Source organism: Symphalangus syndactylus, chromosome 3 (assembly GCF_028878055.3).
Source record: "Symphalangus syndactylus isolate Jambi chromosome 3, NHGRI_mSymSyn1-v2.1_pri, whole genome shotgun sequence".
In the NCBI taxonomy this organism is placed as follows: domain Eukaryota; kingdom Metazoa; phylum Chordata; class Mammalia; order Primates; family Hylobatidae; genus Symphalangus; species Symphalangus syndactylus.
The window spans coordinates 45176528-45204015 of record NC_072425.2 but is presented as its reverse complement, the minus strand read 5'-3'; the positions used below and the strand labels follow the sequence as shown (position 1 = coordinate 45204015).

General features: G+C 40.5%; 1 protein-coding gene across 2 annotated transcripts in view; it reads right to left on the bottom strand.

Moving 5' to 3' along the window:
- LOC134736184 (uncharacterized) overlaps positions 1–27488 on the bottom strand; it is a 386711-nt gene that overhangs the window by 139362 nt on the left and 219861 nt on the right. The window lies entirely within an intron of this gene.

Below are 27488 nucleotides of genomic sequence, written 5' to 3'. Positions count from 1 at the left end.
GTATTAAGGGAAGAGCATTCCAGGCAGTAGCCCCGAGGCAGGACAGTACTTGGGCATGTTCCGGACACAGTATGGAGTGACATGCCGATCTAGTATGGAGGCCAATGTGGGTGGAACAGAATGAAGAAAAAAGTAATAGAAGATGAGGTCATACAGGTAGCTGGAAGCAAGATCACAGGACCTTGCATATCATTGAAAGTCTTGAATTTTTATCTGAGGAAGGTGGAAACTACTGGTGAGTATTAAACATGAGAGTGACATCATATGACTTGGGTTTTTGAAGGACCCCTTTGTTGAGAGTAGATTATAGAGGGCAAAAGTAGAAGCATGAAGACCAAATAGGAGGCTGGAAAAATCTAGGAAATGGTGGCGTGGAGCCATGTAGGGGGTAAAAGGCAGCCAGATTCTACATAGATTTTGAAAAAGCAGCCTCAGGATATGGTGAGAGTTTTGATATGTGTTGTAAGAAAGAGAAGAGTTAAGGATGTCACCGAAATTTTTGGCCCTGGAAACTGAAAGAATAGAGTTATCATGTGCTGAAAGGGGAGCACTGTGAAAAGAGTAGGTTTGCAGTGGAGGAAATTAGGAATTCAGCTTCAGATGTTAGAGTTGATTAGCCATCAAAGAGGAGCTGTTGAATAAATAGATGGATCTGTTTAGTCTGAGTCTTGGGGAGTTTAGGTTAAAAAGTTGAGAGTTATCACCATATAGATTGGGGTGTCCAATCTTTTAGCTTCCCTGGGCCACATTAGGAGAAGAAAAATTGTCTTGGGCCACATATAAAATACACTAACACTAATGTTAGCTAACTGAGCTAACAAAAAAATCACCAAAAAAAAAATCCATAATGTTTGGGTTTTATTTTTTTATTTTATTGTTTTTTTAGACGGAGTCTCGCTCTGTCGCCCAGGCTGGAGTTTAATGGTGTGATCTTGGCTCACTGCAACCTCTGCCTCCCAGGTTCAAGCGATTCTCCTGCCTCAGCCTCCTTAGTAGCTGGGACTACAGGCGCACACCACCACACCCAGCTAACTTTTGTATTTTTAGTGGAGACGGGGTTTCGCCATGTTGGCTAGGATGGTCTCGATCTCTTGACCTCGTGATCTGCCTGCCTCAGTCTCCTGAAGTGCTGAGATTACAGGCATGAGCCACTGCGCCCGGCCAAAAATCTCATAATGTTTTAAGAAAGTCTATGAATTTGTGTTGGGCCACATTCAAAGATGTCCTGGGCCACATGCAGCCCATGGGCTATGGGTTGGACAAGCTTGATATAGATGGTATTGACAGCTGTAGACTAGAAGAGATAACTCAGATAGTAAGTGTAGACTAAAAAAAAAAAAGTAGGTCCAAGAACTGAACTTGGAAGCCTGCCAATATTTAGAGGTCAGAGCCCATGTGGTAAAAACAGAAAGCCTGAAAAAACATCAAACAGATACTAACAGGCATAAAATCTTTATGCAAACTTCAGGAGAGGTGGAAGTCAAAAGTTCTAAGAAAAAGGAAAGTAAACATCAGCACCTTGGTGATCTTGAGATGTGCAAGATGATACAAGACCATAACAGTGTCTGATTCTGGAGAATGAAAGGTAAGAAGTATTAACCAAAGCAAATTTGATCCTTGCCATGTAATGGTGACTTCAGAACAACACCATTAATTCCAGCTAAAGCCACTTCCAACAATATTCAACTATAATTTAGATTTAATAATCACATTATATCCCATTATATGAGTATTAAATAATTTATTTAAATAACTTCCTATTTCTGGACATTTACGTTTCTAAATCTCTTGGCTATTTTAAATATTTTTAATGAACATTCTAACAACTTCTTTGCAGATATTATTATCTCTTTGAAATACGTTTTGTTAAGTATAATTACCAGATTAAAGGTGGTACACTTTTTAAAAAGACTTCTAATATATATTTCTCGATTGGCCTTCATAAAGATAGTACCAATTTACATTCCTATTAATGGGGTATAAGTGTCTTTCCAAACCCTCTCCAATGCTAGATTATTTTCTTCATTTGTAATTGTTAGAAACTCACATCTGTTTCTTCTCTTTCAATTTCTTAATTATCGAATTAGATTTTATTTTTCATATGATTATTGGTCTTTATATTTCTTCTTTTATAACTTGCCCATTTTGATTTATGAGATTTTTTAATAAATTAATGATTTTATCATTTTGACTATCATATATGTTACAAATATTTTTTTCCCATTTTACCTTTTGCCTTTTTATTTTGTTAACATCACTTTGGGTAGGATAGAGATTGCTAATTTTTATTTAGTTGAGTGTAGCCAATTTTTCCTTTGTGATTTCTATTTTTATTTTTGGCATCATGGTTAAGAAGACTTTCTCACATCCAGCATTGTATAAATATTCGCCCAAATTTTCTACCACACCATTATGATGGCACTGTTTTTTTTTCTTTTTTTTTTTTTCTTTTTTTTTTTTTTTTTTTTTTTTATTATACTTTAGGGTTTTAGGGTACATGTGCACAATGTGCAGGTTTGTTACATATGTATCCATGTGCCATGTTGATTTCCTGCACCCATTAATCCGTCATTTAGCATTAGGTGTATCTCCTAATGCTGTCCCTCCCCCCTCCCCCCACCCCACAACAGTCCCCGGAGCATGATGTTCCCCTTCCTGTGTCCATGAGTTCTCATTGTTCAATTCCCACCTATGAGTGAGAACATGCGGTGTTTGGTTTTTTGTCCTTGCGATAGTTTACTGAGAATGATGTTTTCCAGTTTCATCCATGTCCCTACAAAGGACACGAACTCATCATTTTTTATGGCTGCATAGTATTCCATGGTGTATATGTGCCACATTTTCTTAATCCAGTCTATCGTTGTTGGACATTTGGGTTGGTTCCAACTCTTTGCTATTGTGAATAGTGCCGCAATAAACATACGTGTGCATGTGTCTTTATAGCAGCATGATTTATAGTCCTTTGGGTATATACCCAGTAATGGGATGGCTGGGTCAAATGGTATTTCTAGTTCTAGATCCCTGAGGAATCGCCACACTGACTTCCACAATGGTTGAACTAGTTTACAGTCCCACCAACAGTGTAAAAGTGTTCCTATTTCTCCACATCCTCTCCAGCACCTGTTGTTTCCTGATTTTTTAATGATGGCCATTCTAACTGGTGTGAGATGGTATCTCACTGTGGTTTTGATTTGCATTTCTCTGATGGCCAGTGATGAGGAGCATTTCTTCATGTGTTTTTTGGCTGCATAAATGTCTTCTTTTGAGAAGTGTCTGTTCATGTCCTCTGCCCACTTTTTGATGGGGTTGTTTGTTTTTTTCTTGTAAATTTGTTTGAGTTCATTGTAGATTCTGGATATTAGCCCTTTGTCAGATGAGTAGGTTGCAAAAATTTTCTCCCATTGTGTAGGTTGCCTGTTCACTCTGATGATAGTTTCTTTTGCTGTGCAGAAGCTCTTTAGTTTAATGAGATCCCATTTGTCGATTTTGGCTTTTGTTGCCATTGCTTTTGGTGTTTTATACATGAAGTCCTTGCCCACGCCTATGTCCTGAATGGTATTGCCTAGGTTTTCTTGTAGGATTTTAATGGTTTTAGGTCTAACATATAAGTCTTTAATCCATCTTGAATTAATTTTTGTATAAGGTGTAAGGAAGGGATCCAGTTGCAGCTTTCTACATATGGCTAGCCAGTTTTCCCAGCACCATTTATTAAATAGGGAATCCTTTCCCCATTTCTTGTTTTTGTCCGGTTTGTCAAAGATCAGATAGTTGTAGCTATGCAGCATCATTTCTGAGGGCTCTGTTCTGTTCCATTGATCTATGTCTCTGTTGTGGTACCAGTACCATGCTGTTTTGGTTACTGTAGCCTTGTAGTATAGTTTAAAGTCAGGTAGCGTGATGCCTCCAGCTTTGTTCTTTTGGCTTAGGATTGACTTGGCGATGCGGGCTCTTTTTTGGTTCCATATGAACTTTAAAGTAGTTTTTTCCAATTCTGTGAAGAAAGTCATTGGTAGCTTGATGGGGATGGCATTGAATCTATAAATTACCTTGGGCAGTATGGCCATTTTCACGATATTGATTCTTCCAACCCATGAGCATGGAATGTTCTTCCATTTGTTTGTATCCTCTTTTATTTCATTGAGCAGTGGTTTGTAGTTCTCCTTGAAGAGGTCCTTCACATCCCTTGTAAGTTGGATTCCTAGGTATTTTATTCTCTTTGAAGCAATTGTGAATGGGAGTTCACTCATGATTTGGCTCTCTGTCTGTTATTGGTGTACAAGAATGCTTGTGATTTTTGTACATTAATTTTGTATCCTGAGACTTTGCTGAAGTTGCTAATCAGCTTAAGGAGATTTTGGGCTGAGACAATGGGGTTTTCTAGATATACAATCATGTCATCTGCAAACAGGGACAATTTGACTTCCTCTTTTCCTAATTGAATACCCTTTATTTCCTTCTCCTGCCTGATTGCTCTGGCCAGAACTTCCAGCACTATGTTGAATAGGAGTGGTGAGAGAGGGCATCCCTGTCTTGTGCCAGTTTTCAGAGGGAATGCTTCCAGTTTTTGCCCATTCAGTATGATATTGGCTGTGGGTTTGTTGTAGATAGCTCTTATTATTTTGAGATACGTCCCATCAATACCTAATTTATTGAGAGTTTTTAGCATGAAGGGTTGTTGAATTTTGTCAAAGGCCTTTTCTGCATCTATTGAGATAATCATGTGGTTTTTGTCTTTGGTTCTGTTTATATGCTGGATTACATTTATTGATTTGCGTATGTTGAACCAGCCTTGCATCCCAGGGATGAAGCCCACTTGATCATGGTGGATAAGATTTTTGATGTGCTGCTGGATTCGGTTTGCCAGTATTTTATTGAGGGTTTTTGCATCAATGTTCATCAAGGATATTGGTCTGAAATTCTCTTTTTTGGTTATGTCTCTGCCAGGTTTTGGTATCAGGACGATGCTGGCTTCGTAAAATGTGTTAGGGAGGATTCCCTCTTTTTCTATCAATTGGAATAGTTTCAGAAGGAATGGTACCAGTTCCTCCTTGTACCTCTGGTAGAATTCAGCTGTGAATCCATCAGGTCCTGGACTCTTTTTGGTTGGTAAGCTATTGATTATTGCCACAATTTCAGAACCTGTTATTGGTCTATTCAGAGATTCAACTTCTTCCTGGTTTAGTCTTGGGAGGGTGTATTTGTCGAGGAATTTATCCATTTCTTCCAGATTTTCTAGTTTATTTGCATAGAGGTGTTTGTAGTATTCTCTGATGGTAGATTGTATTTCTGTGGGATCGGTGGTGATATCCCCTTTTTCGTTTTTTATTGCATCTATTTGATTCTTCTCTCTTTTCTTCTTTATTAGTCTTGCTAGCGGTCCATCAATTTTGTTGATCTTTTCAAAAAACCAGCTCCTGGATTCATTAATTTTTTGAAGGGTTTTTTGTGTCTCTATTTCCTTCAGTTCTGCTCTGATTTTAGTTATTTCTAGCCTTCTGCTAGCTTTTGAATGTGTTTGCTCTTGCTTTTCTAGTTCTTTTAATTGTGATGTTAGGGTGTCAATTTTGGATCTTTCCTGCTTTCTCTTGTGGGCATTTAGTGCTATAAATTTTCCTCTACACACTGCTTTGAACGTGTCCCAGAGATTCTGGTATGTTGTGTCTTTGTTCTCGTTGGTTTCAAAGAACATCTTTATTTCTGCCTTCATTTCATTATGTACCCAATAGTCATTCAGGAGCAGGTTGTTCAGTTTCCATGTAGTTGAGCGGTTTTGAGTGAGTTTCTTAATCCTGAGTTCTAGTTTGATTGCACTGTGGTCTGAGAGACAGTTTGTTATAATCTCTGTTCTTTTACATTTGCTGAGAAGAGCTTTACTTCCAACTATGTGGTCAATTTTGGAATAGGTGTGGTGTGGTGCTGAAAAAAATGTATATTCTGTTGATTTGGGGTGGAGAGTTCTGTAGATGTCTATTAGGTCCACTTTATGTAGAGCTGAGTTCAATTCCTGGATATCCTTGTTAACTTTCTGTCTCATTGATCTGTCTAATGCTGACAGCGGGGTGTTAAAATCTCCCATTATTATTGTGTGGGAGTTTAAGTCCCTTTGTAGGTCACTGAGGACTTGCTTTATGAATCTGGGTGCTCCTGTGTTGGGTGCATATATATTTAGGATAGTTAGCTCTTCTTGTTGAATTGATCCCTTTACCATTATGTAATGGCCTTCTTTGTCTCTTTTGATCTTTGTTGGTTTAAAGTCTATTTTATCAGAGACTAGGATTGCAACCCCTGCCTTTTTTTGTTTTCCAGTTGCTTGATAGATCTTCCTCCATCCCTTTATTTTGAGTCTATGTGTGTCTCTGCACGTGAGATGGGTTTCCTGAATACAGCACACTGATGGGTCCTGACTCCTTATCCAGTTTGCCAGTCTGTGTCTTTTGATTGGAGCATTTAGCCCATTTACATTTAACGTGAATATTGTTATGTGTGAATCTGATCCTGTCATTATGATGTTAGTTGGTTATTTTGCTCGTTAGTTGCTATAGTTTCTTCCTAGCCTCGATGGTCTTTACAGTTTGGCATGTTTTTGCAGGGGCTGATACCGGTTGTTCCTTTCCATGTTTAGTGCTTCCTTCAGGAGCTCTTTTAGGGCAGGCCTGGTGGTGACAAAATCATTCAGCGTTTGCTTGTCTGTAAAGTATTTTATTTCTCCTTCACTTGTGAAGCTTAGTTCGGCGGGATAGGAAATTCTGGGTTGAAAATTCTTTTCTTTAAGAATGTTGAATATCGGCCCCCACTCTCTTCTGGCTTGTAGAGTTTCTGCTGAGAGATCAGCTGTTAGTCTGATGGGCTTCCCTTTGTGGGTAACCCGACCTTTCTCTCTGGCTGCCCTTAACATTTTTTCCTTCATTTCAACTTTGGTGAATCTGACAATTATGTGTCTTGGAGTTGCCCTTCTCGAGGAGTATCTTTGTGGCGTTCTCTGTATTTCCTGAATCTGAATGCTGGCCTGCCTTGCTAGATTGGGGAAGTTCTCCTGGATAATATCTTGCAGAGTGTTTTCCAACTTGGTTCCATTCTCCCCATCATTTTCAGGTACACCAATCAGACGTAGGTTTGGTCTTTTCACATAGTCCCAAATTTCTTGGAGGCTTTGTTCATTTCTTTTTATTCTTTTTTCTCTAAACTTCCCTTCTCTCTTCATTTCATTCATTTCATCTTCTATCAGCGATACCCTTTCTTCCAGTTGATCGCATCTGCTACTGAGGCTTCTGCATTCTTCACGTAGTTCTCGAAACTTGGCTTTCAGCTCCATCATCTCCTTTAAGCCCTTCTCTCCATTGGTTATTCTAGTTATCCATTCTTCTAATTTTTTTTCAAAGTTTTTAACTTCTTTGCTATTGTTTTGAATTTCCTCTCGTAGCTCAGAGTAGTTTGATCGTCTGAAGCCTTCTTCTCTCAACTCATCAAAGTCATCCTCCATCCAGCTTTGTTCCGTTGCTGGTGAGGAACTGCGTTCCTTTGGAGGAGGAGAGGTGCTCTGTTTTTTAGAGTTTCCAGTTTTTTTGGTCTGTTTTTTCCCCATCTTTGTGGTTTTGTCTACTTTTTGTCTTCGATGATGGTGATGTACAGATGGGTTTTTGGTGTGGATGTCCTTTCTGTTTGTTAATTTTCCTTCTACCAGACAAGACCCTCAGCTGCAGGTCTGTTGGAGTTTACTAGAGGTCCACTCCACACCCTGTTTGGCTGGGTGTCAGCACCGGTGGCTGCAGAACAGCGGATTTTCGTGAGACCACAAATTCAGCTGTCTGATAGTTCCTCTGAAAGTTTTGTCTCAGAGGAGTACCCGGTTGAATGAGGTGTCAGTCTGTCCCTACTGGGGGGGTGCCTCCCAGTTAGGCTGCTCAGGGGTGAGGGACCCACTTTAGGAGGCAGTCTGTCCGTTCTCAGATCTCCAGCTGCGTGCTGGGAGAACCACTACTCTCTTCAAAGCTGTCAGTCAGACAGGGACATTTAAGGCTGTGGAGGTTCTCGCTGAGTTTTTGTTTGTCTGTGCCCTGCCCCCAGAGGTGGAGCCTACAGAGGCAGGCAGGCCTCCTTGAGCTGTGGTGGGCTCCACCCAGTTCGAGCTTCCTGGCTGCTTTGTTTACCTAAGCAAGCCTGGGCAATGGCGGGCGCCCCTCCCCCAGCCTCGTTGCCGCCTTGCAGCGTGATCTCAGACTGCTGTGCTAGCAATCAGCAAGACTCTGTGGGCATAGGACCCTCCGAGCCAGGTGCGGGACACAATCTCCTAGTGTGCCGTTTTCCAGGCCCGTTGGAAAAGCGCAGTATTAGGACGGGACTGACCCGATATTCCAGGTGCCGTCTGTTTCCCCTTTCTTTGACTAGGAAAGGGAACTCCCTGACCCGTTGCGCTTCCCGAGTGAGGCAATGCCTCGCCCTGCTTCGGCTCGCGCACAGTGCGCTTCACCGACTGTCCTGAACCCACTGTTAGGCACTCCCTAGTGAGATGAAACCGGTACCTCAAGCAGAAATGCAGAAATCACCCGTCTTCTGTGTCGCTGGGGCTGGGAGCTGGAGACCGGAGCTGTTCCTATTCGGCCATCTTGGCTCCACCCCCCCCACTGTTTTTTTTTCATTTTAATCATTACCTCTCAGATATTTATTTATTTATTTATTTATTTATTTATTTTTTTTTTTTTTTGAGACGGAGTCTCACTCTGTCGCCCAGGCTGGAGGGCAGTGGCGCAATCTCAGCTCACTGCAAGCTCTGCCTCCCGGGTTCCCACCATTCTCCTGCCTCAGCCTTCGGAGTAGCTGGGACTACAGGTGCCTGCCACCACGCCCAGCTAATTTTTTGTATTTCTTTTTCGTAGAGACGGGATTTCACCATGTTAGCCAGGATGGTCTTTATCTCCTGACCTCATGATCCGCCCACCTCGGCCTCCCAAAGTGCTGGGATTACAGGCTTGAGCCACCACACTCCACCAGAAATTTATTTTAGGTGGGGTAGAATTTCATTAGACTTGTAAAAGTATCTGAAACATGTCTCAATCAATTTAAAGGTTTATTTTGCCAAGGTTAAGGGCCATGGCCTGTTACAAAGTTTCAGGATGTCTTGAGAACATGTGCCCAAGTTGCATGAGTTATAGTTTGGTTTTATACATTTTAGCAAGACAGAAGTTACAGGCAAAGACATAAATCAATATATGTAAGGTTTGGCTCAGAAAGGCAGGACATCTCAAAGTGGGGGAGGGGAATTGCAGGGGGTGGTGCAGGGGTTCCAGCTCATAGGTGAATTCAGAGATTTCCTGATTGGCGATTCATTGAAAGAGTTAAGCCCTGCCTGAAGAGTTGAATTCAGCATAAATAAATGAGTTTAGATAAGAAGGTTGTGGAAGCCCAGGCTCTTGTTATGTAGACAAAGATTCCAGGTAGCAGGCTTCAGAGGGTATAAATGGTGAATGTCTCTTTTCAGAACTTAAAAGGTGTCAGACTCTCCAGAAAAAAACTTAGTAAGGAAAGGAGATTTTCTACAGAATGCAAATTTCTCCCACAAGAGACAGCTTTACAGGGCCATTTCAGAATATGTCAAATAAACATATTTAAGGGTAAAATACTTTGATTTCTTTCAGGGCCTGTTATTTTTCATATGATGCTATACCAGAGTAAGTTTGGAATTTGGTATCTTATTGCAACTAAGAGTCTGTTTTGTCAGTCTTAACATCTCTGTTTTAATGTAAACACTGCCTAGTTATGTCTAAACTCCAAAGGAAGGAAAGTATAATGAGGCATGTCTGACCCTTACTTCCTGTCATGGCCTGAACTAGCTTTTCAGGTTTCTTTGGGGTCCCCTTGGCCAAGAGGGGTATCTATTCAATTGATTGGGGGGCCTAGAACTTTACTTTTGGTTTACAGATTGATGCAAGAACCAGAAAATAGCCACGATTTATTAATATACTCAGGACATTCCACTCCCAATAAGGATGAATGATTTGCTCTCTGGGTGGTGAATATTTATATCTAAATTCTGATTGTTTAGTTCTGCCTTTTACCCAATTTGGCATCTTGGATCCTACACTGCTGTCAGTGTTAAACATAAAATTTGGTTCCTCTTCCTTCTGGTGCAGATATTATATGCATCTGGTGGAAGATGGTCTTGTCAATAGACAACTTGGACTCTTTCATCACCACAGTACCTTTCTGATTCCTATAAGTTCAAGGCTGTCAATGCTATTGACACCACAGACTTAACACAAACTTACTTAGCATTTACTACATAAAAATCTGAGTTATATAATTAAGCAGAAAAAATTAAGAGACAATTCCATGAACACTGATCAAAAAATCTTCAATGAAATATAGCAAGCTGAATTCAGCAGTTAAAAAGATTACACACCATGACAAGTTGGAATTTATTCCTGGAATGTAAGGTTGTTTCAACATATGAAAACCAATCAATGTAAATATTACAATAACAGAATGAAGGGGGAAAAACATGTGATCATCTCAATTGATGCAGAAAAAATGATCTCACAAAATTCAACACCCTTTCATGATAAAACCACTTGACAAAATGAAAATAGAAAGAAATTACTTTAACGTAATAAAGGCCATATATGAAAAGTCCATAGCTAAGATCATACACAGTGGTGAAGAGCTGAAAGCTTTTCCTTTAAGATCAGGAATAAGACAAAGATGCCCACTTTTACCACTTTCATTCAACATGGTATTAGAAGTTCTAGCCAAAGCAATTAGGTAAGAAAAAGAAATGAAAGGCATAGAAATTGGAAAGAAAGAAGTACAATTATCTCTGTTTATGGAAGGATATGATTTTATATACAGAAAACCCTAAAGACTACACCAAAAAAAAAAAAAAAAAAAAAAAAAAAAAAAAAAAAAAAAAAAAAAAAAACTGTTACAACTAGTAAATAAATTCAGCAACCTGGTAAGATACAAAGTGAAAACACAAAAATCAGTTGCATTTTTATACTAACAATGAACAATCTCAAAAGGAAATTACAAAAATACAAAAACAACCCCACTTACAATAGCATCAAAATATATAAAATCCTTATAAATTAACTTAAGCAAGGAAGGAAAGACTTGTACAGTGGAAACTACAAAACATTGGTGAAAGAAATTTAAGAAGACATAAATAAATAAAAGCATTGTCAGGCCTCTGAGCCCAAGTCAAGCCATTGCATCCCCTGTGACTTGCACGTATACATCCAGATGGCCTGAAGTAACTGAAGATCCACAAAAGAAGTAAAAATAGCCTTAACTGATGATCTTCCACCACTGTGATTTGTTTCTGCCCCACCCTAACTGATCAACGTACTTTGTAATCTCCCCCACCCTTAAGAAGGTTCTTTGTAATTCTCCCTACCCTTGAGAATGTACTTTGCGAGATCCACCCCCTGCCCCCAAAATATTGCTCTTAACTTCACCACCTATGGCAAAACCTATAAGAACTAATGATAATCCACCACGCTTTGCTGACTCTCTTTTCAGACTCAGCCCACCCGCACCCAGGTGAAATAAACAGCTTTATTGCTCACACAAAGCCTGTTTGGTGGTCTCTTCACACGGATGTGCATGAAATTTGGTGCCGTGACTCGGATCAGGAGACCTCCCTTGGAAGATCAATCCCTGTCCTCCTGCTCTTTGCTCCATGAAAAAGATCCACCTACGACCTCAGGTCCTCAGACCCACCAGCCCAAGGAACATCTCACCAATGTTAAATCAGGTAAGCAGCCTCTTCTTACTCTCTTCTCCAACCTCTCTCGCTATCCCTCAACCACTTTCTCCTTTCCACTTTTCAGTCTCTCCCTTCTTTTAATTTCAATTCCTTTCATTTTCTGGTAGAGACAAAGGAGACACATTTTATCCATGGACCCAAAACTCCGGCGCCGGTCACGGACTGGAAAGGCAGCTTTCCCTTGGTGTTTAATCATTGCAGGGACACCTCTCTGATTATTCACTCACGTTTCAGAGGTGTCAGACCACGCAGGGACGCCTGCCTTGGTCCTTCCCCCGTAGCAGCAAGTCCCGCTTTTCTGGGGCAGGGGCAAGTACCCCAACCCCCTTCTCTCTGTGTCTCTACCCCTTCTCTGCTTTTCTGGGGGAGAGGCAAGAACCCCTCAACCCCTTCTCCTTCACCCTTAGTGGCAAGTCCCGCTTTTCTGGGGGAGAGGCAAGTACCCCAACCTCGTATCTCTGTGTCCCGATCCCTTATTTCCATGCCCCAACCTCTTATATCTGTGTGCCCCAATCCCTTATTTCCATGCCCCAACCTCTTATATCTCTGCACCCTGATCTCTTATTTCCGTGCCCTGACCTCGTATCTCTGTGCCCCAACCCCTTTCCCACTTTTCTGGAGGGTAAGAACCCCCGAACCGCTTCCCTCCATGTCTTTCCCTTTTCTTTAAACTTGCCTCCTTCACTATAGGCAACCTTCCACCTTCCATTCCTCCTTCTTCTCCCTTAGCCTGTGTTCTCAACAACTTAAAACCTCTTCAACTCACACCTGATCTAAAACCTAAATGCCTTATTTTCTTCTGCAATGCCACTTGACCCCAATACAAACTCGACAGTGGTTCCAAGTAGCCAGAAAACGGCACTTTCAATTTTTCCATCCTGCAAGATCTAAATAATTCTTGTCGTAAAATGGGCAAAGGGTCCGAGGTGCCTGACGTCCAGGCATTCTTTTACACATCGGTCCCTCCCTTGTCTCCATGCCCAGTGCAACTCGTCCCAAATCTACAGAGCCATCTGACCTCTCCCCTCCTCCCCAGGCTGCTCCTGGCCAGGCGGAGCTAGGTCCCAATTCTTCCTCAGCCTCCGCTCCTCCACCCTATAATCTTTTTATCACCTGGCCTCCTCACACCCAGTCCGGTTTACAGTTTCATTCCGTGAGTAGCCCTCCCCCACCTGCCCAGCAATTTCTTAGAAAGGTGGCTGAAGCTAAAGGCATAGTCAAGGTTAATGCTCATTTTTCTTTATCCGACCTCTCCCAAATCAGTTAGCGTTTAGACTCTTTTTAATCAAATATAAAAAACCCAGCCCAGTTCATGGCTCGTTCGGCAGCAACCCTGAGACGCTTTGCAGCCCTAGACCCTAAAAGGTCAAAAGGCTGTCTTATTCTCAATATACATTTTATTACCCAATCTGCTCCCAACATTAAATAAAATCCAAAAATTAAATTCCGGCCCTCAAACCCCACAACAGGACTTAATTAACCTCGCCTTCAAGGTGTACAATAATAGAGGCAGCCAAGTAGTAACATATTTCTGAGTTGCAATTCCTTGCCTCCACTGTGAGACAAACCCCAGCCACATCTCCAGCACACAAGAACTTCCAAACACCTAAACCACAGTGGCCAGGCGTTCCTCCAGAACCACCTTCCCCAGGAGCTTGCTACAAGTGCCAGAAATCTGGCCACCAGGCCAAGGAATGCCCGCAGCTGGGGATTCCTTCTAAGCCATGTCCCATCTGTGCAAAACCCCACTGGAAATCGGACTGTTCAACTCACCTGGCAGCCACTCCCAGAGACCCTGGAACTCTGGCCCAAGGCTCTCTGACTGACTCCTTCCCAGATCTTCTCGGCTTAGCAGCTGAAGACTGACACTGCCCCATCGCCTCGGAAGCCTAGAAGACCATCACAGACACTCTAGGTAACTCTCACAGTGGAGGGTAAGTCTGCCCCCTTCTTAAACAATACAGAGGCTACCCATTCCACATTACCTTCTTTTCAAGGGCCTGTTTCCCTTGCCTCCATAACTGTTGTGGGTATTGACAGCCAGGCTTCTAAACCTCTTAAAACTCCCCAACTCTAGCGCCAACTTAGACAATACTCTTTCAAGCACTCCTTTTTAGTTATCCCCACCTGCCCAGTTCCCTTATTAGGCCAAGACACTGTAACTAAATTATCTGCTTCCCTGTCTATTCCTGGACTACAGCTACATCTCATTGCTGCCCTTCTTCCCAACCCAAAGCCTCCTTTGCGTCCTCCTCTTGTATCCCTCCACCTTATAAGATACCTCTACTCATTCCCTGGCAACCGATCACATGCCCATTACCATCCCATTAAAACCTAATCACCCTTATCCCGCTCAATGCCAATATCCCATCCCACAGCACGCTTTAAAAGGATTAAAGCCTGTTATCACTCGCCTGCTACAGCATGGCCTTTTAAAGCCTATAAACTCTCCTTACCATTCCCCCATTTTACCTGTCCTAAAACCAGACAAGGCTTACAAGTTAGTTCAGAATCTGCACCTTATCAAACAAATTGTTTTGCCTATCCACCCCGTGGTGCCAAGCCCATATACTCTCCTATCCTCAATACCTCCCTCTACTACCCATTATTCTGTTCTGGATCTCAAACATGCTTTCTTTACTATTCCTTTGCACCCTTCCTCCCAGCCTCTCTTTGCTTTCACTTAGACTGACCGTGACACCCATTAGGCTCAGCAAATTACCTGGGCTGTACTGCCGCAAGCCTTCACAGACAGCCCCCATTACTTCAGTCAAGCCCAAACTTCATCTTCACCTATTACCTATCTCGGCATAATTCTCATAAAAACACACATGCTCTCCCTGCTGATCGTGTCCGATTAATCTCCCAAACCTCAATCCCTTACAAAACAACAACTCCTTTCCTTCCTAGGCATGGTTAGTGCAGTCAGAATTCTTACACAAGAGCCAGGACCGCACCCTGTAGCTTTTCTGTCTAAACAACCTGACCTTACTGTTTTAGCCTAGCCCTCATCTCTGCGTGCAGCGGCTGCCACTGCTTTAATACTTTCAGAGGCCCTCAAAATCACAAACTATGCTCAACTCACTCTCTATATTTCTCATAACTTCCAAAATCTATTTTCTTCCTCATACCTGACGCATATACTTTCTGCTCCCCGGCTCCTTCAGCTGTACTCACTCTTTGTTAAGTCCCACAATTACCACTGTTCCTGGCCCGGACTTCAATCTGGCCTCCCACATTATTCCTGATACCACACCTGACCCCCATGACTGTATCTCTCTGATCCACCTGACATTCATCCCATTTCCCCATATTTCCTTCTTTCCTGTTCCTCACCCTGATCACGTTTGATTTGTTGATGGCAGTTCCACCAGGCCTAATTGCCACACACCAGCAAAGGCAGGCTATGCTATAGTACAAGCCACTAGCCCGCCTCTTAGAACCTCTCATTTCCTTTCCATCGTGGAAATCTATCCTTAAGGAAATAACTTCTCAGTGTTCCATCTGCTATTCTACTACTTCTCAGGGATTATTCAGGCCCCCTCCCTTCCCTGCACATCAAGCTTGAAGATTTGCCCCCAACCAGGAATGGCAAATTAGCTTTACTCAACATGCCCCAAGTCAGATAACTAAAATACCTCTTAGTCTAAGTAGACACTTTCACTAGATAAGTAGAGGCCTTTCCTACAGGGTCTGAGAAGGCCACCGCAGTCATTTCTTCCCTTCTGTCAGACATAATTCCTCAGTTTAGCCTTCCCACCTCTATACAGTCTGATAACAGACCAGCCTTTATTAGTCAAATCAGCCAAACAGTTTTTCAGGCTTTTAGTATTCAGTGAAACCTTTATATCCCTTACGGTCCTCCATCTTGAAGAAAAGTAGAACGGACTAACGTTCTTTTAAAACCACACCTCACCAAGCTCAGCCACCAACTTAAAAAGGACTGGACAATACTTTTACCACTTTCGCTTCTCAGAATTCAGGCCTGTCCTCAGAATGCTACAAGGTACACCCCATTTGAGCTCCTTTTTATTAGGCCCCAGTCTCATTCCAGACACCGGACCAACTTAGACTGTGCCCCAAAAAAACTTGTCATCCCTCCTATTTTCTTTCTAGTCATACTCCTATTCTCCGTTCTCAACTACTCATACATGCCCTGCTCTTGTTTACACTGCCGGTTTACACTGTTTCTCCAAGCCTTCACAGCTGATATCTCCTCTTGCTATCCCCAAAGTGCCACTCTTAACTCTTAAAGTAAATAAATAATCTTTGCTGGCAGGACTATGCTGAATCTCCTTAGGCACTCTCTAATCAGATGTCCTAGGTCCTCCCAATTCTTAGACCTTTCATACCTGTTTTTCTCCTTCTCTTATTCCATTTAGTTTTTCAATTCATACAAAACCATATCCAGGCCACCACCAATAATTCTACATAACAAATGTTTCTTCTAACAACCCCACAATATCACCCCTTACCACAAAATCTTCCTTCAGCTTAATCTCTCCCACTCTAGGTTCCCACGCTGCCCCTAATCCCACTTGAAGCAGCCCTGAGAAACATAGCCCATTCTCTCTCTCCATACCACCCCCCAAAAAATTTTCACTGCCCCAACACTTCAACACTATTTTGTTTTATTTTTCTTATTAATATAAGAAGGCAGGAATGTCAGGCCTCTGAGCCCAAGTCAAGCCATTGCATCCCCTGTGACTTACACGTATACATCCAGATGGCCTGAAGTAACTGAAGATCCACGAAAGAAGTAAAAATAGCCTTAACTGATGACATTCCACCATTGTGATTTGTTTCTGCCCGACCCTAACTGATCAATGTACTTTGTAATCTACCCCACCCTTAAGAAGGTTCTTTGTAATTCTCCCTACCCTTGAGAATGTACTTTGCGAGATCTACCCCCTGCCCCCAAAATATTGCTCTTAACTTCACCGCCTATCCCAAAACCTATAAGAACTAATGATAATCCACCACCTTTTGCTGACTCTCTTTTCGGACTCAGCCCGCCTGCACCCAGGTGAAATAAACAGCTTTATTGCTCACACAAAGCCTATTTGGTGGTCTCTTCACTCAGACGTGCATGAAAAGTATCTCATATTCATGGTTTGGAAGACTTAATATAGTTAAGATGGTAATTTTAAATCATGTGTATTTTAACACAATTTATAAGATTAGGGGAAAAAAAAGATACAATTTCTACACAATAACAATCTGAGATAGCAATTTACATACATTCCTTACTGATAAACTCAGTGATGTCCACAAAAAGTCAGCATTAGGTCTGAAATCAAAATACCTGGGTTCAAATTTTGGCTTACCAGGTGGACTTATACAAGGTTCTAACTTTCCCTAAGCCTCAATGTAAGTTTAATTATCCATTAAGTTAGAGTAATAATACCTACTTTCAAAGTTGCTTTACAGATTAAATGAAATAATATGCCAGATTACCTAGACAGCATATAATATAGATGCTCAAGTTTTGTTGAAGAAAAAATTGGAATAATTTCATACCTAAGTAGATCACTTTTAAATCAAAGAAATGTAACACTTATTATTGGGTATTACTATGTGGAGAGTTATGAGAAGGAAAAACTTCAGTATAATGGAAAAATAGGCTCAGAAGAGCAACAGTATGTATGTATTTAATTTATATACAGTTGACCCTTAAGCAACAAAGGGGTTAGAGGATCTTCGTACAGTCTAAAATCCCATATAACTTTTGACTCCTCAACAACTTAACTACTAATAGCTTTCTGTTGGCCAAAGCCTTACTAGTACCATAAGCAGTTCATTAAATAATGTTTTGTTTGTTACATGTATTACATGCTGTATTCTGACAATAAAGTAACCTAGAAAAGGGAAAATGCAGTTAGGAAAATCATAAGGAAGAGAAAAAACATTTACAATAGTGTACTGTATTTATCCATACCGTAAGTTTATATCATCTGTTTATAAGATGAATCATCTGTCTGAAATAGTGAGCAACTGCAGCTGCAGACCTCAATCTAGAGTACATAACAAACTATTCCACTTTTTGTTATAATCCATGACTTTTCTCTGCTTCCTGCAAGCACTTCCAGCATCACTAGTGGCTCTTAGTGTAGGTCCCACAGTGTTATTCAGGTTCTCAGTATTGCACTAAACATGGTGAAAAATGCATGAGAACCTTGAGAGATCACTTTTTGCTGTAATTCACAATTTACTGAAGAGAGAATCTGCCCTCACAGAGATGATTATTGTCACAAGGTGCTTTAAGTGGATATTCGTAACATCTGAGCTCACTGCAGTAGTAACAGGAGGCATCTACAAAATTATTACAGTAGTACAGTATGTGCTACAGTGAATTTTATGCAGTTATGATTTTATACTGCATCTTCACATTTGTTTACATTTCTCTGGACTGTGAATGGTAACATGTACAGTCTGTATGCCTAAGTTTTGATAAATCTTAACTTCTTATTATAGATTTGTGTGTATTTTATGGTAGTAAATGATAAAATAAACTAGTACTACATATATGTTATGCATCATGCCATACCTAATTTTTCTTAACTTTTTTGATATTTCTAAGCTATGCTGTTTGTAACTTTTTTCAAATTGTCACAAATCTCAAAAAAATTTTCCAATACATTTATTGAAAAAAATTCATATATAAGTGGACTAGTGCAGCTAAAACTCATGTTGCTCAAGGGTCAACTGTATATTTCTTTATTATTTTATATATATTATTTAAAATGCATTTATTCATTTTATATATTCATATGTGTGTGTACATAATAAATAAGATATATACACATGAGGTCATCCTAAGGTCTTGAGTGTTATCCCTTTATAGACAAAGGAATCAAAAAAGAATCTCAAGGAAGTCTCAATCTATTAAAAAAGGTGTACATACATAAAGGAGCCTTTAAAGGAATCCTCAAGAATTTGAATAGTTCATTTATGATGGTATACAAGATTAACAGCATTCACTGGACTAATAAAAATATTAAAATGCAACTGTAAATTGTTAGAAATTAATGCATTAATGCATAAGTATAATTTAAAAGAGTATCCAATCAGAATTATATTATGATTAAGCTGATGGCATAGCTTTCAAGTGTAGGAAAGATATGTAGATTTTACAGGATATAATGAAGGTACACAGACTTTACTAGTATAGAAAAGATATGCTAAGGGCTCAGTCTATGTCTGAGGGCAGAAACTGTGCAAGGACACACCAGAGGCAATAAACCATTCTTAGCTACCTCTGCATGCCTTACCCAGAAGCCATCTGGGTGCATGCTAAACAGAGCTGCCAAGGAAGGGAGGGGAAGGTGACAAACTTACAATGGCCGTTTGCAATGGAATTCACTTACTGAGACCAGAGAGATGACTGACCAAAGTTTCCACAGGTCTCTCAGCTGAGGAATTTGCACTGAGATTAGCAATATGATTTGCCAAATTAATTTCTTAGCCCTAAGGGAACCAGATTCTTTTAATCAGTTGGCCCATCTGTCCTGGAGATTTCTTAGAAACAGTAGACTGTGATTTATCAAGGAATTGCATGCTTATTGGTAGGACAAGCTTCTAGGGAACCTCCGGCCTTAGCTAGTGTCATAAGCCTCTGAGCTGCCCTTGAGTGAGATAAAATAAAAGCTATCCTGTGAAGACCACAGCCCTTTTAGCAGAATCTGTGTGGGCAGCCTTCATCTGATTCTTTTCTTTCTTCTAATATCTAGACACTTCATTGGTTCCTACTCTGGCTCTAGACCTTGGTCTTGAACTTTCAGAGTCTTCTCCCCAACTCTACCCCTGATTAAATAGCTCCAGTCCCCTCCTGTTCTTTCCAGTCCCTGAACTTCCTTATCGTTGGTGACCCAAATCCCCATTCCAGACTAGGTCCAATCATCTTTCTGTTATCAATCCAGCACACCTCAGAATTTTCCCTCATTCAAGCCCCAAGAGTACCAAGAAAGAAAACCCAGCCAACTAAGTGCCCTCACTAGGAATGGGGAGATGTAGCTGGGGCCCATCTGTCCTGGTTGCTCACCCTCCAGAGACCCTTTCCAAAATCTTGTCCACCCACCACTAAAGACTTCCTTTATTCTGGTCACGGAGAAGTGAGTAACTGATTTTCCCCACTGCCATGACCCTGTCTCCACCTCAGTGACCTGGGTCAAGAATAAGAAGAGAGAGTAGTGCCTGAATAATTACCTCACCTGAGACTCACAATCACCCTGTCAAGTACATATATATGTACAATCACATCATATGCACTTAAGAGCTGATATGGTTTGGCCGTGTCCCCACCCAAATCTCATCTTAAATTGTAGTTTCCATAATCCCCGCGTGTCATGGGAGACACCCAGAGGGAGGTAATTGAATCATAGGGGCGGTTACCTCCATGCTGTTCTTGTGATAGTGAGTTCTCAAGAGATCTGATGGTTTTATAGGGGGCTTTTCTCCCTTTCGCTCAGCACTTCTCCTTGCTGCCACCACAATTGTAAGTTTATTGAGGCCTCCCCAGCCTTGCAGAACTGTGAGTTAATTAAACCTCTTTCTTTTTAAATTACCCAGTCTCGGGTATTTCTTCACAGCAGTGTGAGAACGGACTAATACAAGAGCTAAGAAAAGCTTCCACTTTTAAATAAAATGTCTTACTGTTCCAAAAAGAACAATGCTTATTGAAATAAATGAAAAGAGGATGGTTGTTTTAAATCAGTATGACTAATGTTAAAAAAAAAAACAGCTGGTAAGGAATACTAGGTAATCACATACACACGAGCTACCAACTAGGAACATTACAATGTTATACCTACCATAATTTACTTGTCCCTCCCCATGTAGTCACTCAGAGTGGCAGCTGTGAACTTGGGCTTTGCATATTAGAGACCATTAGGAAAAGCAGCATGATTCATCATCTTCTGTTTATGTTACTTTAACTTAGTCATTTGGAGGCAGATCTTCTGAGACACTAACAATAGTCTGAGACTAAATCAATTTTTTTTCTTTAAATAACTTGTGGATTTTTTAACTCTTGAAATTTCTTCCATTTCAGGTAAAGATGCATAAAATCTTTGAGAAGGGAACTTGGAGGTCACCTAAAACAGTCTCTCATCTTCATCAAACTATCTTCTACAACATTGCTGGAAGCTATACAGACTCTCTTTGAGTTCTTCCAGCAATGAGAAGTTCACCACTCAAAAGAAAGACCATTTTGATTTTTCAGATAGTTCTAATTATTATCATGTTTTTCTTTTATATATTCCTATGTAATCAATCAGTAGTTTATTAAAATTTTTTCTTTTAGCTTTATCCAGGAGTGTATTAGTCTGTTCTCACATTGCTATAAGGAACAACCTGGGACTGGGTAATTTATAATGAAAAGAGGTTTACTTGGCCCACGGTTGCACAGGCTGTGCAGGAAGCATGGCTGGGGAGGCCTCAGGAAACTTACAATCATGACAGAAAGCAAAAAGGAAGCGGGCACGTCTTACATGGCCAGAGCAGGAGGAAGAGAGAGATGGAGAAGGTGCTACATACTTTTAAACAACCAGATCTCATGATTACTCACTCACTATAATAAGAACAGCACCAAAGGGGATATTTTCCCCCTTGATCCAATCACCTCCAACCAGACCCCATCTCCAACAGTGTGAATTAAAATTTGACATGAGATTTGAGCAAGGACAAAGACCCAAACCATATTATTCCACCCCAACCCCTCCCAAATCTCATGCCATTCTCACATTTCCAAATACAATCATGTCTTTCCAACAGTAGACCAAAGTCTTAACTCATACCAGCATTAACTAGAAAGTCTAAAGTCCAGTGTCTCATCTGAGACAAGGCTAGTCCCTTTCAACTATAAGCCTGTAAAATAAAAAACAAGTTAGTTACTTCCAAGATAATATGAGGCTATAGGCATTATGTAAACAATCCCTTTCCAAAAGTGAAAAATCCACCAAAAGAAAGGGACTCCAGGCCCCAAGCAAATCCAAAACCCAGCAGGGCAGTCATTAAATCTTAAAGCTCTAAAATAATCTCCTTTGACTCCATATCTCACATCCAGGCCACACTAATGCAAAGGGTGGGCTCCCAAGGCCTTGAGCAGCTTCTCCACTGTGGCTCTGCAGGGCCCATCCCACACAGCTGCTCTCAAAACCAGGCATTGAGTGTCTGTGGGTTTTCCAGGTGCATAGTGTAAGTTGTCAGTGAATCTACTATTTTTGGGTCTGGATGATGGTGGCTGTCTTCACACAGCTCCACTGGGCAGTGCCCCACTGGGGACTCTGTTGGGGGCTTCAACCCCACGTTTCCCCTCTGCACTCCCCTAGCAGAGGTTCTCAATAAGGGCCCCAATTTCAAAGCAGGCTTCTCCTTGGACATCCAGGCTTTACCATACATCTTCTGAAACCTAGATGGAGGCTCCCAAGTCTCAACTCTTGCACTCTGCACACCTGCAGGCTTAACACAATATGGAAGCCACCAAGGCTTAGAGCTTGCTCACTCTGGAGCAGTGACCTGAGATGTATCTGGGGCCCTTTTAGCCATGGCTGGAGCTGGAGTGGCTGGGATGCAGGGAGCAGTGTCCCAAGGTTGTGTAGAGCACCAGGGCCCTGGGGACCTGGCTTACAAAACCATTCTTCCCACCTAGGCCTCCAGGCCAATGATGGGAAAGGCCATGAATGTCTTTGAAATGCCTTGGAGGCATTTTCCTCATTGTCTTGGCTATTAATATTTGGCTTCTCTTTACTTATACAAATTTCTGCAGCAGGCTTGAGTTTTTCCACAGAAAATTGGTTTTTGTTTTCTACCACATGGCCAGACTGCAAATTTTCCAAATTTTTACACTCTGCTTTCCTTTTAAATGTAAGTTCCAGTTTCAGATAATCTCTTTTTGCATACGCTGTTAGAAGCAGCCAGCTCACACCTTGAACACCTTGCTGCTTAGCAATTTCTTCCACCAGATACTCTAAATCATCTCTCTCAAGTCTAAACTTCCACAGATCTCTAGGGCAGGGCACAATGCCTCCAACCTCTTTGCTAATGCATAACAAAAATGACCTTTGCTCCAATTCCCAGTAATTTCCTCATCTCCATCTGAGACCTCATCAGCCTGGCCATCTCTGTCCATATCACCATCAGCATTTTGGTCAAAACCATTCAACAAGTCTCTAGAAAGTTTCAAACTTTCCCTCATCTTCCTGTCTTCTTGAGTCCTCCAAACTGTTTCAACTTCTGTCCATTATTCAGTTCCAAAGTCGCTTCCACATTTTTAAGTATTTTTATAGCAATGCCCCACTTTCCAGTACCAATTTTCTGTATTAGTCCATTCTTGCATTGCTATAAAGAACTACCTGAAACTGGGTAATTGATTTAAAAAAAAATAAAAGAGTCTTAATTGGCTCATGATTCTGCAGGCTGTAAAGGAAGCATGGCTGGTGAGGCCTGAGGAAACTTACAATCGTGGCAAAAGGCAAAGAGGAAAGAGACGTGTCTTACATGGCCAGAGCAAGAGGAAGAGAGAGGGGGGAAGGTGCTGCACACTTTTAAACAAACAGATCTCGTGATTACTCACTCACTATCATGAGAACAGCACCAAAGGGGAAGTTTGCCACCTTGATCCAATCACTGTCCACCAGACCACACCTCCAACATTGGGGATTGAAGTTTGACATGAGATTTTGTCAGAGACAAAGACCCGACTGTAGAAGGGAGGAAATTATTTTCCTGATCACATAATATCTCTTCAACTAAGGCAAATTTTATGTTTGTTTTATCTTCTCATTTCTAGGATAAGAATCTATAGCTTCTCTAAATTTTCCTTTAGACTCCTCAGCATCCCAAACACTCTCCTTTGAATGAATAGCTTTCTTGGAAAATGGCATGAAATTTTAACAGAAGGCTAACAGATGTGACCTGGCCTGGGCAGAGTATGTAGAGCCTCTGTGAGCACAATGCTTCTACACATGCAACTTCGGCTTTCTTAGAAGCCATGCCACACTATTGTCTCATCTGAGTTTGCAGGTGTGGAAGCTCCTGGTGTCCTTCTCAAATAGTGTACCTTACTTTCAGGGTGTCCCTGGTTCTGTCACTCAAGGATTCACTTTTTAACTCAAATTCACTATTTTATATATTTATAGCTACTAAATTTTATCTTGTAAGCTTTAACCCAATATGGCAGATATCAAGACCACTTAACCATTATTTATTATCTCTTCCAAATTTTCATTATTCAAAAATGTGAGGAGTGTTTTCAAAGACTTCATCTTTGATGATAATTCTGACTACCCAAGGATAAAGCAAAGCAGTAGAGACATAAACCCTTTAATGAATGATCTTTGGAGAAGTTTTATAAGCTGGCTGCTGAACTAGAGCCTAATGGTAAAAACACTTCCCAACTATCAGAGAGTTACATATCTTGATGACATTCCCAAGACCCCTAAACCACAATTGCCCATCGAAGCTTTTTTTACACAATAAAATACTTTGGCCTACATAAAGGTACTTCATAAGAAGCGGACCTTAAAACTCACCATTGCATTTCATGTAAGGATTTACTGAGCAGAAGGTTTACTACATGACATATGTCCTCTTTAAAAGGACCCATCAGAAGCTTCTCTGCTCTCAGTGCTGTTTTTCTTTTGTATAGACACTTGTATTTATGATGTTTCCTCTTTGCTTTGACTGTTAGGAAGTCCACAGCAACATTTGTAAACTACCTCTAGGAAGTGTACAAAGTATGGAATAACAGAATGTCATGGCATACATTTAATGAACCAACAACACACTCAGTTTCCTCTTATTTCCTCTAACGCTGTTTTTCCTTTACCCTAATTTTCTCACTCTTTTGCTTCATCTTATTAAACTTCATGTATTGTTAAAGCCATCAAAAATCTTTTTAGAACAAAGATAAAAATAGAAGATAGGTAAACAATCCAGGCCATATTTTCCTAAGGATTTTATCAACAACAATATCATGAGAATTTTGCTAGATGGATTGCTGCATCAAAATACATATACTATGTTTATGGTTTTAACATGATCCACAGGACTTATGATTATTTATTTATTTAACTTTTTTTTTCTTTTTGAAACAGGGTCTCACCCTGTCACCCAAGCTGGAGTGCAGTGGTGTAATCACAGCTTGCTACAGCCTCAACCTCCCAGGGTCAAGCAATCCTCCTGCCTCAGCCTCCTGAGTAGCTGGGACTACAGGCACTCACCACCACACCCAGCTAATTATTTTTTATTTTTTGTAGAGATGGGGTCCCACTGTGTTCCCCAGGCTCAATTATTTAAAAGAAAAAGGAAAAAAAGGAAATATCCTTGTCCTAGTAGAACCATACCAGTTCCTGACAATTACTACTTTTCTAAATGTTTACAAATCATAAGTATAGTTGCCATTTTTAGAATTTTTCCAGGGATTAATATCAAGCTAGAAATTCAGGAATTAATATAAAGCTGTCCATTCTGTTTGTGGAGGGCGGCATACATATTTTGTTTTTTCTTTAGAAATCGGGAATATTTGCTCATTCCAAGTATTCTGGAATTCCTCCTATCCTTCATGTCTTATTTAAAAGACCACTGATAATAGCCTTGAATTATTAACTGTCAGTTCTCTCAGTATTCTGGGGCAATTAAGAAATGCAGTGAACTTTATATTTAAGCCCAAGAAAAATTAGGCATCATTCTTTTGAGAATAAGGTTTGAAGTATGTTACAAGCTGTTCAAGTGGTTAAATTAGAATAATTAGTATTTTGTGCAAATAATTTTACCCCAAATATAAGCCTCAAGAGAGAGAAGTGAGAGACTTCAGGAAATTAAAATTTATTGTGAACTCACTGTGTATGGTTACCACACTAGGTGGTTTACATACCTAATTTCACATTTGTAATAATCCTATAAGGATAAAAAAAATAACTGTTGGGTACTAGGCTTAGCACCTGGGTGACAAAATAATCTGTACAACAAACCCCCGTTGGACAAGTTTTACCTGTAACAAACCTGCACATGTATTCCCGAACCTAAAATAAAAGTTGAAAAAAAAACTTATGATCTAAGTGATTGTGTTATCTTACAGATGAAAAAAAGTTAAATTTCAGGGAGGTTAAATAGCTGCCTTAGATCACAAAGATAAATTATAAGGCTGGGTATTGAACACATAGCTCATGCTTTTTCCCCCATATCAGACACGTGAAGTAACATAAAATGGTTAGCCATTTATAACCTTTATCTGATTGGAAAATGACAGTCATGAGGTTTATGCCTGTCTTGGTAATCTTGTTCCTTCAACACAAAAGTCAACTTGGAGCTAAGAAAACCTACATGAAAGAAGAGTTTTGAGTCCCTAAGAAAAATAAATTACAAAGAAAATACACTTTTACCAGAGTACTAAGAGGTAGTAAGGCTGCCATACCAAAGGCCAAGGGGAAAATTCTCATAGTAAGAATGAGATATGGCTGGGTGCAGTGGCTCATACCTGTAGTCCCAGCACTTTGGGAGGTCAAGGCAGGTGGATTTCTTGAGCTCAGGAGTTCAAGACCAGCCTGGGCAGCATGGCAAAACCCCATCTCTACCCCCCACCCCCCAAAAAAGAAAAGAAACAAAAAGTTAGCTAGGCATGGTGGTGCGCACCTGTGGTCCCAGCTACTCACGAGGCTGAGGTGGGAGAATCACTTGCACCTGGGAGGCAGAGGTTGCAGTGAGCCAAGATGGTGCCACTGCACTCCAACCTAGGTGACACAGTGAGACTCTGTCTCAGAAAAACTTAAAAAAGGAGAATGAGATATGTAATTATGAAAAAATAAGACAATATCCTTAGAGCAAAGTGAAGAAAAGAAAAAAGAAAAGTTAGATCAGGCAGTGACAGAACATTATCAGGCAACGGCAGATTATAATTAAAGTTTAGTTAAGAAAAACATATCTATATTTAATTACTTATAGTTCTTTAAATTTGCTTTAATTGCAGTTGAAGCCATAGTAGTAACATGTGTAGAAGAGACTGATCCAGGAGGTTGGGGTAGGCTCCTGCTATCTCTCCTTTGATAAATCTCTCTAGCTGACTGTAGTGCTTAACTCCAAGTGAGAAGCTGGAGCCATTGAATGTATACATCATGCTGCCTAGCATCTAGGAACAAAGAAAAAAAAGTCCTCTAAAGTTGGGATTATTAAATAATTAGTATATAATAGAACATATAATCTTCTGAAGAAGTAATTCATAAGAAAGAGTTTATAAATGTGTTGCTGATTTTAAATAAAACAGTGTTTCTCAGGAGTGTAAATTAGTTCAACCACTGAAGAAGACAGTGTGGCAATTCCTCAAAGTCCTAAAGACAGAAATACCATTTGACCTAGCAATCCCATTATTGGGTATATACCCAAAGGAATATAAATCATTCTATTATAAAGATACATGCATGCATATGTTCATTGCAGCACTATTCACAATAGCAAAGACAAGGAATCAACCTAAATGCCCATCAATGATGGACTGAATAAAGAAAACATGGTACATATAAACCATGGAATACTATGCAACCATTAAAAAGAATGATATCATGTCCTCTGCAGGGACATGGATGGAGCTGGAGGCCATTATCCTTAGCAAACTAACACAGGAACAGAAAACTAAATATTACGTGTTCTCACTTATAAGTGGGAGTTAAATGATGAGAACACATGGACACATAGAGGGGAATAACCCACACTGGGGCCTATTGGAGGGTGTAAAGTG